The 11,885-nt window shown below is 38.2% G+C and overlaps 1 non-coding gene across 1 annotated transcript; it reads left to right on the top strand.

Moving 5' to 3' along the window:
- Positions 1–9,668: 9,668 nt before the first annotated feature.
- On the top strand, positions 9,669–9,831 carry LOC142461820 (U1 spliceosomal RNA). Its single transcript, XR_012787011.1, has one exon. It is a non-coding gene; the product is annotated as a U1 spliceosomal RNA (small nuclear RNA).
- Positions 9,832–11,885: the final 2,054 nt, after the last annotated feature.

Raw genomic sequence — 11,885 nt, 5'->3', positions numbered from 1 at the left:
TCTGATCCCCAGAAGAAGATCCCTTAGAAACAACTTTATACTGTTGAATCAGGTCACTATGAGTCATGATCAATTGAGTTGATTGCAACAAAAAACAATTAGTAGTTATGGTTTTTATATTGGGGTTTTTGGGGGGTGCCTTAGTTTTCTAGGAGCCCTGGTTGTGCTGTGGTTACACATTGAGCTTTGATCAGCATGGTCTGCATCTGAAACCACCAACTGCTCCTCAGGAGATAGGTGGGCCTTTTGACTCCCATAATAGTAACCATCTCAGACCCTCACAGGGGCTCACTGTGAGTCAGCAGACTTGATGGCAGTGAGGTTGGCTTGGGGTTAGTTTTCTAACGCTAATGCAATAGCACTAGTTGTATAATCTCCAAGTCTGTCATAAGTATTGATTGTTGTTGTTGTTGTTGTTAGGTGCCATCAAGTCAATTAAGCATAAAATGGATTACTAGATGACTGAATTAAAAATGTTGAATAAATGTTAGTTACTCTTCTCTGCTTATTGTTGGTGTGCTAATATTTTCTCAGTTGACTTTTGTATGAGTTGACCAGTGTGTGAGATGGTGTAACTCTATTAACCCACTGCAATTGAGTTGATTCTGACTCCTAATGACCCTTAGTAGGCTTTAACCTTTATAGCAGCCATCTGTGGTATCATGAACCCTAATGATGATGGGGGGTCAGCATTGGGCTGCTAACCAAAAAGTGGCTCAAACTCTCCAGCTACTCTGTGGGAGAAAGGTAAGCCTAGCTGCCCCTGTAAAGGTATATGAATTCCCAAGCCCTAAATAGGGTTACAAAGAATCAGAATAGATTTAATATCTGTGTGTTTTTTCTTGGCTTTCTTGGAGCTGCTGGTGAGTTTGAACTGGCAACTTCTTTGTTAGCTTCTTAACCACTATGCCGAGGCTGATTATAATAATTCTGCCAACAGTAAATTTAGCTCAGGGTATTTTCCTTGAGTACTTAGCTTTCATTTTCATCAAGTGTATATATATATATATATATATATAATTTCACCCAAAATGTGAAGAAAAAAGAATGTGATATTTAAGCTGTCATCATCAAAATTAATGTTTACATGATAAGAACTTGTCCTTATAAAAATATGATTTGGAACTTTAAAATTCCTAATCTTAAAATAACATTGCCTTGAATTCTACTTCCTAGTACTGTAGTCTATATGATTCACATTTCGGTCTATTGTCACCTTGTAGATTCTGACACCAAAGACCCGATGGTACACAGTAGCACTGCTGCACGGAGTCCAGAGGCTATACATTTTGATGAAAGTAAACAGCAACATCTTTTCCACATGGAGCAGCTGCTGAGTTTCATATGTTGATCTATTGATTAACAGCCCAATACTTAACTTACTGCACCATCGGTTCTAATCATATTTAGGTTTCTGTACATTCTTATACAATTTACATCAGCACAGCTTCCTTGGCTTCCTGAGTACCTAGGTACTTACTATCCTTAGATTCCTGATTCCAGTTCTACAGTACATTTATCTACATACAGAATATAGCGCTTTTGACTCCCACCAAAGCTTCATGCTGTAAACTTACAGAAGCATAAAAGGGGTACGCCCCACCAAAAAAACCCAGAATTTTTTTTCAAAGCTATGCAATTAAAATGAACATTACCTCCAAAGTACTATCCATTATACTTAAGATATTTGTCAAATCTGAGTTTCTGGTCTTGGAAACATTGTTCAAACTCCTCTGTTTGAATGACTGACAGGACCCCCCTTGCTTTTTTTCCCTTCATCTCTTCTACATCATCAAATCGATGTCCTTTCATGTCCCTCTACATTCATGGAAACAAAAAGAAGTCACAAGGAGAAAGGTTAGTTGAGTTTTTTCCCCCCAACAACTGGAACACTGAGATGGCTGTGTGAGCAAATGCAGTGTCGTGTTGACAAAATCAGTTCCCCGTCTGCCACAAATCAGGCCTTTTCTGTCACACGGTCTTATACAAACTTTTCGGAACCTCTAAATAGAAAGCTTGATTAACAGTCTGACCTGGTGGAACGAATTCCCAATGCACTTTCCCCCTCATATCAACAAAACAAAGAGCATCATCTTGATTTTTGATTTCACTTGGTGAGATTTGGGGGTGAGGTGATGATAGTATATTCCACTGGCTGGATTGTTGTTTTGCTTTCAGGTTGTAAGAATATCACACTGTCTCTTCACCAGGAATGACCTTGCAAAAAAGAGTCTGGGTCACTTAGGAGCTGTCCACTCAATGCTCTTTTTCGTGGTCATTTAGAACCAAGGCATAAATTTCACAGTATCCCTTCTCATCCCCAAATCTTCCTTTAATATTTGCTGAATGGGGCTCTAAGGTAGTGCAGATAACTTTTCAATCTCTTCTATGGCCCATTGTCAGTCTTTGAGCACAAGGGCACGAATTTTGTTCACATTTTCATCTGTTCGGGAAGTTGACGGACATCCAGAACAAGGTTTGTCATCACTCGATATTTCACCTTTTTAAAAATGAGACACCACTCATCCACCTGAGGTTTTCCCTTAGCACTGTCCTTCTAAGCTGTGTTCAACATCACTACGGTTTCTGTAGCATTTCCCCCCTGGGCAGGAAAAGAAATTTCACAGCCAAAAGCTGTTTTCTTAAATCGGCCATCACAAAAAACGAGGTTCAAGAAAAACTGTTTTATGAGAAGATTCAGTATGATCAGATAGAACTTTCCCAGGGACACCACTGGGTGCACTAACTCAGAGTGAGATGTCTATCGGGAGAAATGTATCTTTTAAAAGCTCTGCCCAGCAGAGCTGTTTCTGTTTTTTTGGTGGGGTAATCCCTCCTAGTTACATTTTTCCTCTCATGGAGTGGGTAGTGGGCTCAAACCTTTGACTCTTCTCTTGGCCACCATGCCAGTGAGTACTGAGCCCCTAGAGCTTTTGTCCCTCGGAACTACAAGGAGCATGTGCTTCCTATACATATGACTATTCTAGATAGTTCATAGAACATTCGTGGAAAAGCTATGTTTGGATGTGGAAGATGAAAATGGAAGGGTTTATGATCGTGGTTGGGCTGGAAAGAGGCCAATAAGGTATAGAGAGTTCCTGTAACTGGAATCCCTGAGCAGTCAGGAAACAGCTTGGAAAAGCAAGAGGTCTCTGGCTCCCTGCCAAGAATGATGCCAACATGCAAAAGCGGATTTTCGCGAAGAATAAAAAGCTTTAACAAATGGTAGAGTTTCTGTTTTCCTTTTGACAATTTTTACACGTAATCCATAACAATTTTACATGTCATTTAACAGATACTATAGCTAGGATGGAGACCTGGTGTCTTAATGGATTATAAATTGACTGCTAACCACCAGGTGGGAAGTTCGACACCAGGACTCTGTGGGCAAAGATGAAGTTCTCTACTCCTGTAAACCCTGACAGTCTCAGAAAGGCACAGAGCGAGTACTTGCCACACAGGGTCACGATGAGTCTTATCGGACTCAATGTCAGTGAGCTTGTCTGTTGGTTTTCCTTTTTTTTATTGTTCTTTTTTAATATTTTTATTTTTGGAAGTTGGGGGGCATGATTCAACATACACTATTTTGACATATCCTCTGTTTTATTATTAGCATTGGAAGAATCACTCAGAAGAATGAATGAGATGGCATTGAGTTTTATGGAAAAATCATGGGGTCAAATAATTAAAGCAATGTAGATACATATACCAAAATTGATACACATAAATATTTAGATATATTTTTAAAAATTTAAGTATAGTGGTTTTAATTACTATTTTGCATAATTTATGATTATTCAATGTAATAAAATTTTACTGTGTTTAACTAAGTAGGTCCTCCAATGCATGTTAAGGTTTCTATTTGAAGTCCCTTTAAATGTTGCCCATAACAATGTCTTCTATAATATTCATAATCATAATATTTGAAACTATAAAAGAATTAATGGTAATTTTATCAACATAATATAAATTAAGTGAACATTTAGCAATATATTAAATTATTGGAAACATGCTGGTTACTAATATTGAAACAAAAATATTAATGTTCATTTATATCTCCTTTTGAAATCTGGTGAATATTAGATGTAATGTAATATTTTACTTTTAATCATAGCTTCAAATAGCTAATATTTATAGGCTTAGTGAAAGGGCTTAATCCTCATTATGAATTAATGGTCCAGGAAAGTTAATCTTAAGTAATATCCTCAGTCTATTTAAATTAACACACACAATTAAATAACTTTATCTAAATTTTAGAAATTCATCTGACTCTTTTAAAAAGATATAAAAGCAAAACTTTAAAAAGTAACAAATGGATGCTATGAAGAATAATTACATAAATGCTTTCTCGTCCTGAGCGTCTCAAAGGTGGTTTACCGTACTTGGAGCCACACTGCCTGAGTTTAAAGCCCTGAAAATGGGACTTTTCCCTGAAAAGGCTGAGAGCCCTTTTATCATGACAGCCCTGGGCGAGTGCTCTAGTGCCCCTTGCCGCTCTGGCCGGAGTCAGCGTCTCTCGGCCCTAGAGAAGTGGGAAATAATATCGGAACAAAGTGAGTCAGGATACTTAGGATTCACTGTAGCACAGAGAATCGGAACAACAAAAGCACTCTCACTGATGAAATTGGAATTTTTTTTAATTAACACTTCTAATTAGAATTTAACATCTCACTAGCTTCGTATGGGATTTTTCGCTTCCTTAACCTCACGGAAACCTATCTGTTGGCTCTAAATAGGCAGTCACTTACCATGCACCACTTGAGGATTTCAATTAATCCCAAATCCTCCGACTTTGGTTTGTAAACTTGTTCTTTTGCTCCTGTGCCATTCCTTCTGGGTGGAGCGTCCTCGCTGAAAGTTCTCGCAACAGGTGATTCTTGTGCCACTCTCCTGCCTGACTCTGTTTCTCTCTCCAATATCAAGGGGAAACGTTCATAAATGCGACCATGTCAATTGAGGATTATATCTAGTATGCATAAATACTATTACAGGGTCCTTTGTATGTGCAATAGGTGTGAAGAGCTCTTCGCCTGCAGCAAAGAGAAATCTGAGCTTTATTTCACCGAAGTATTTCAAACCATGTCTATAGAGCTCAGCCACTCACCATCCTGTTACCTCAGCTGATATCTGAAATGCAGTTAGCAGGTGCATGCCTTTCGAACACTGGTGATCTTCTCCTATGCTATTCAAAAACTTTAAGAATGGCAAGAAGAGATGACATTAGATGGGCCTGGTTAGAATGGGAGACAAATATGAGGGTGCGGGGATCCTTAAAAGTATAAAAGAGACCAGATTTACTGCTTTACTAGAAAATGGAGGAATTCCTAAAACGATGACCCTTTGTGACTCTTCAGGTCTGGAACTGAATTCACTCGTGTCCTCAATTTCCAGTCAAACACGAAACGGGTCTATAAGGAATGTAATACCATTAGCGAGGAGCCCATACCTTAGAGTAATCAACCATTTGTGATAAATAGGATAGAAACACGTTAGGGGAGAAGGTTGCGGGTAGGCAGGAGAGACAGGGAGGATGTGGGATGGGCCGTGCTGGGATGAGGAGATTGCAATGAAAGAAGTGAAGGAAACTGTGGACGGATTGTTGAATCCATCTAACAACGAAGCTGTTGAAAGCTGACAAACTCCTTTGAAAGTCTTCACAGATTCATTAAAAAAAATGATTATATTCTTGAAAGAAAAAAAATCTAGTTTATTTGTGAGTATTTGTCTAAAGGAGTGAATTATACTTTGGAGTTGCTTGTATAACTAAAAAGCATTTTACTTTAGAAACCTTTCATAAAATCTATTAGAAATTTTCAAAGAGCAGTCACTTTACATAGAAATATTTGGTTCTTTGGCTAAAACTGAAAACCTGACTAAACTCAGTCTTTTTCATAACTGAACATAAAATGTGGAGAATAATAAGAAATTTCAATACTCAAATAAGAGTCTAAAAAGTCATATAGGCTACCTGTTATACTCAATGAAGGATAGAGTAGCAGGGGGCCAGAAAGCTAAGTAATATATAATATTTTTGAAGAATATGACACTGATATGCCATAGCAATTTCTGAGCAGTCCCTGAGCTGGGAAAATATTGTGCTAGAGTACAAATGATTCACATGCCCAGCTGTTAATGGAATGGTTGCAAGTTCAAATTCACCCAGAACAGGTTGGCTAAATTCACCCAGAACATGTTGGCTAAATTCACCCAGAACATGACCTACTTTTGAAAATACAATCATTGAAAACCCTATGGAGATCAATTCTCCTCTGATACACATTGATCACTATGAGTCAGAATCAACCTAACAATCACTGATTTTGGGGGGGGGGGGGCAGCAGGGGCAGGGGCCAGGGTTTATTGTTCTTGTTAGTATCACTGAACCCCATTAAATCCCTATAGAACTGGCCCCAAATCCAAAGGCTTTCCTCCGGGAAACCTCATTATAGGATCAAATGTCTCATTTCTAGATACTCACGTATGTGACTGTTACCGTAATTCCTTTGCAAAGTTGTTGAATCTCAGGAGAGGGAGGTACCATTTTGAGCCTCGTTTAAGCGCGTTGTGAATGGCTTGCCCAAATCTTTTCTTAAGCACTTTTCTGTAAGTGGGTAAGAAATAGATAAATCCTTGGAACAAGTGAGAAAATGCCATCCTTCAGTGGCTAGGAGAGCTCAGGATGAGGGAAAGGGGAAATGGAAAGAGAACCGCAAGAAATCCCTCCTGTTACACGGGTTTGCTCCGACCTGCCCAAGCCACACTCTTCCCATTGAGAGGAGAGGTGGCAAGTACATCAGCAATAGATGAGGTTTAATGGGGATGTCACAGCCCTGCCACTGCGGAGCAGCTCTGAGAACATGGGAGATTTTTTAACATAATAATTATAGCATAATCACTTAAACATAATAATTATAACATCTTTTGTGTAAGGTCTTTCTTCCATGGAGACTTGCCAACATTCATCATCATCACAAGTATTTATTTAGCACCCACATGTGTATAGCTCTGCTGAGCGCTAGTTTTTTCTGTGATAATTTTTATAGCATCTTAAGTGAGTTCGGAAAAAGTTGGAGGAGGAGGAAGTTCAGAAAAGAGAAGGTTAAATTAAAGCCTTAGTTGTTTTAAAACTACTCTTAGCAACTTTTGAGAACAAGGGGTAGAAGGATCCTAGAACCTAAGAAAGACGTTTCCTACTAGAGGATGGCCTAGAAATGAAATAATCCCCTGGCAAACTTTTCTATTTTTCCATAGAGGCCATTCAAGATTTAGTTTTTGTTAAGACCCAAGTTACATAGAGTACTCCCCACTATCAATTATCTGATAAGTTAATGAATGAATGTTTTAAGTAAACATCTCTATATTTCATCCAAGCTCCTAAGTATTATAAAGCAATCTGACAGAGTAAGAACTCCCTTGGTTGGTGTTATTAAATGTTATCTTTGCTAATTTCTTTAGGCTGGCACACTCGCTTCAATTGCAGCAATGCTTTTTAGATCTAAATGAGTTTTGTGTGAAACACTTAACCATTTTCTAAGCATACTTAAATGAAAAAAGCACATTCAGCTGATTCAAGGCAAGTAGGTTGTGGAATTATATAGATCTAGAATTATTTCCACAATTATTTTCACACTACAGCTTCCACATATGTTGAAAAGTCTATTGTAGGATATACAGTATTTTGAAAATTCCAGAAGGACTGGAAAATAAAGTGTAGATATTTTGTAAAATACTTAACCAAATGGTTCACACAAATATAGATGCAAACTGTGCACTTGGAGATTCCCTTTTAGGCCCTCTTCACTTCAGTTTAACATATGTGTCCTACTTTTTTAAAATACCAAAAATATTTGCAAGTATGTTTATTGAAATGTTTCTAAATTCTTTGCAGTAGTCATCTGATTTGCATCCATACATAATTCCCACTTCTTTTGGTGGTCATGGTGACTGTGAGGTGGAGGAACCTAGATAATTATATCTCATGAGTTTCTAACATCTTAAATTTCCAAAGGAAATTAGACCACCCGCACATTTTTTTCTCTTTCAGATGTGCAGCTGAGAAATAATTTTCTAAATCACTAATTTCACTGCATATTAACACATTCGGTCCTGCCAAAAATCTGCCTCTTCCCGTCCTTTCTGAGCTGTGCCAGCCAAACCTCTTCTCCCTGTCTCCCTGGTTCTTTGATCTTTTCTAAACCGGAAAATAAAACAAAACAAAATTCTTTATTCCACTGAAAGATAAGAAAAAATTATGAGTTTAGCTCTTTCGAATCACCACTCTTCTTGAACGGTAAAGGGGAAAAGACAGCACTTAAAACCAATAAAGCAATGCCACAGATTACTATAATGAAGGCCAGTCAAGTATTTCTTTAATATATGTGTGACCAATTTAAAATTTTTATTTGGTAGAATTCAAGTTATTAAAACAGACAGATTCAGATTTGATCCAGCTGTTGTTAGCAGAAAATATTTCTTTAAAACCAAGCCCCAATCACAATAAAATATCCTATAATTTCTTTTAAATATGGTTAACTTATCAGGCTTATGAGCACAATTTCTATAAAATATGATAATAAATGACATGTAACATAATAACCTATAATGAAAACTAGATTTATAAAAATTAGTCTTTCAAAAATTATGTCATTTATTTATTTCCCATGGAAGCAAAATATATGAGACAAATAAATTTCATAGAGCTGTGGAATCCATTGGAAATTGTGTGCAAAAGAAGAATATGAAGTGCTTTACTTGTTAGACTAGAGAAACAAATTCATAGACACTCATATGTGTATAAGAAAGAGCTTTATATACAAGAGCAATTGAATATTGGGAATATATCCCAGCCCAGTCCAGATCAAGTCCCTAAGTCCAATACTAGCCCATATGCCTGATAACAATACATAAAGTCAGACTTGCAAAACACATGCAATGATACTGAATGCAGGAAGATCACAGACCAGTGGGTGGATAGTCTTGTGGATCCAGTGATGGTGGAAGCATCTCAGAGCTGGCGTGGGTCTCCACGTGCATCCTGCAGGTCCAGGGCTCTCATTGCCATCAGCATAGATCCATGCATCTTGTCAGTAGAGAGTTTCCCAAGGAGTGAGCAGAGAAAGAGACAGTGTATCTCCTGCCTCCAAGGAGGAATACAGGAATTCCCAGAAGCCTTTGGAGAAGGCCGGGCCCACATACAGGTTTCATTGGCTATGCAAAGATTGACAGGCCAGAGTCCACCCCTTCAGGCTGAATCTTCAAAATGACACCAGATTATGTAACTACCACAGAAAGTAGTCTAGAAAATCACTTTTTTCATTACTGTTGGTCATATGCTATATAGCCTATGTCAATATCAGACAAAATGATTTTTCTACATATATATATATATATAATAATTTATGTTTCATAGGGAGCAGAGTACAAAGCTGGAAGACAGGGAAGAGTCACAGTTCAAAGTAAAATCGCTGTCAAGGATATGTCCCAGGCTGTTGCACTGATGGTCTCAACTTGCATTCGACACTTTTTTGCTTGCTATTACAGACTAAAATAATCTCTGGGTGATTTAAACCAATAATAAATCTTCCTTTGAATGGTAGAATTTCTAAAATCACATTCTTTCATTCTTGATGATAATGTAGTAGAGATAGGTCACTTAAAACAAAAACACGATACATACCTGGCAGGGGAGATACCATAATCATGAAGACGGTTTTCAGAGGCGAGGCTTCTCCATTGCACTCCGCATGTGCTGACGCCTGCGATTTCCCCAAATGTGGGAAATTCTCCTGCATAATTTGTGGTAGTGGGGGACTGCGTTCATTCTCTCCCCTGAAAAAGAACAATAACACGATTGTAAAATGTATCATGACGTTTTATTTTTAATTATAGGCCCAACAAATGAAACTTGAACATCCCTAGAGACAGTATGGCCTCAAGTCCTGGTTATTTGACTTTAATAGCAAAAGTATACTTCATTTGAGAGTCCAAAGTGCTACAATATAAGCTCATGAATGCAGTGAAATAAGTAATCATGTCAATCATCTGATTGCTTAGCTTAATAAGCTCATGTAATATGTAGATATGATATAAATTTCAAATTTTTAACCTTAGGTTTAGAAAGAAGATTGCATCCAGGCAACACATTCATTTGATTCAATTTCAAAAGATGGTTTTGATGATTGGTTGGTTGGTTTGTAAGAGAGAGGTGTGTGGGCCTGCATGCTTTGCTGTTTCTTGATTTTAATAAAAATATGGCTTTCTAGATTAAAGTCTAAATTAAAGTTTCCCCTAGGTCACTTCCTTTTTGAGTCTCTCGCCTCTCTTTTGGTGGTAGTCAGGGGTCCTTGGTGTTCCTTTGCCTGCAGGTGCATCTTAGCATGTCCTCTGTCTTCCCTTGTGGGATGATGTCTCTGTGTGCATTCTTCTAGATTTATAACTGAGGGGCGATTAGGTTTAGGATTTACCCTACATTTACTGGTCTGATTCCAAGTGACTCATTGATTGATAATGTTATTTTAGATTACATTGTAGAAATAGATTACATTACATTTTATCACATTACCAAAAGTAATCTACTCTATGCAAGGGCAAATGATTTAATCATATTTCACCAATTTATAATGAAAGTACACTGCTGTTTAAGCAAACCACTGGTAACCACTGGCTAGTCAAACTGACACATGAAAGTAACCATCAAATTAAAAATTAAAGGAAACATCCCTACAATCAAGTAAGTTTGGAAACGCTGGTTTAACTCAACTTTTAAAGCAAAGTGAAATAATTTGCTTTATACAGAAGTTCTCATGCCCTTGATGCTTGTGGTTCATTGTGAATCTTCAACTGGAGATTCATCAGGTAGCACTTTCCAAATGTGCTTAATTATGTATGAAACATTCAGTAAATGACACCTAGGAAGTTTATGCTATCTATAATAGCATGTAGGTGTAGCGGCAGTTTTGAGATTTAATTTAGAATCAAATTTCTTTGCAAGTTTGACTAACAAACTTTGAAAGACTCTGATTTTGCATGGAGAAAGACTGGACTTTCAGTGACCATAAACGTCCTAGTCTCATAAACTCACAGGAGCTGCCCTGCCCTGTCCTGTAGAGTTGCTATGAGCTGGCACCAACCCAATGGCAGTGAGTTCTTGTTTGTTCTTGGTTCATCGTTTTCTCCCACTGAAAGACAGTTGAAACAGAGGCTGGAAAGACTCTTGAGAGGAAAGGGTGGGATGAAGTGGGTGTGAAGACAATAGAATGGCCCAAGATCTGTGTGAGATCACGGTTTTCTGACTACGTCCATGCGTTTGGGTTGATGTTCTCAGAGTGAGAAAGAAATGCAGGACTTAAGCAATTGTTTGCATGAGGGACTGAGTTAAACACGAATGTAGCAACATCTCTGCTTTTCTACCCAGGGTGAAAATAAAACAGGTTTCAAGGGAAAAGCATCTATCCATTTTTCTCAAGAAGCAGACTGGTTTCCGCACTATGAAGGAAACAGGGAAATAATTCAACTGTCGCAATTACATGGTCTACTGCAGTGGGAACACCATGTAATGTGCATTGGGCACAAACCAGAGTCTGCTCCCAGTGTGTGCTGGCAGCAGTTCCAATGAAAGGCACAATATGCAGTGCCTTCCTGGACACATATGCCTGCAAGGATCTCCTGGAGGATTTCCCCCCAGATCTTGGAAAAGACGTGTACCAGATCGCTCTGCCCTTACACACCCAGAGAGCATTGCGAACTACTGAAAGTTGTATGTTTGTCTTTGGGAGCTCCTGAGTAGTGCAAACACTTAACACGCTCACCTGCTAGGCAGAAGTGGGACGCTCACGTCTGCTTAGCGGCTCGGAAGAAAGACCTACGTATCTACTTCCAAACCTCAG

Source organism: Tenrec ecaudatus, chromosome 11 (genome assembly GCF_050624435.1).
Source record: "Tenrec ecaudatus isolate mTenEca1 chromosome 11, mTenEca1.hap1, whole genome shotgun sequence".
NCBI lineage: Eukaryota > Metazoa > Chordata > Mammalia > Afrosoricida > Tenrecidae > Tenrec > Tenrec ecaudatus.
Note: the sequence above shows the minus strand (reverse complement) of the source record. Positions and strands in the feature narration are given on the sequence as shown.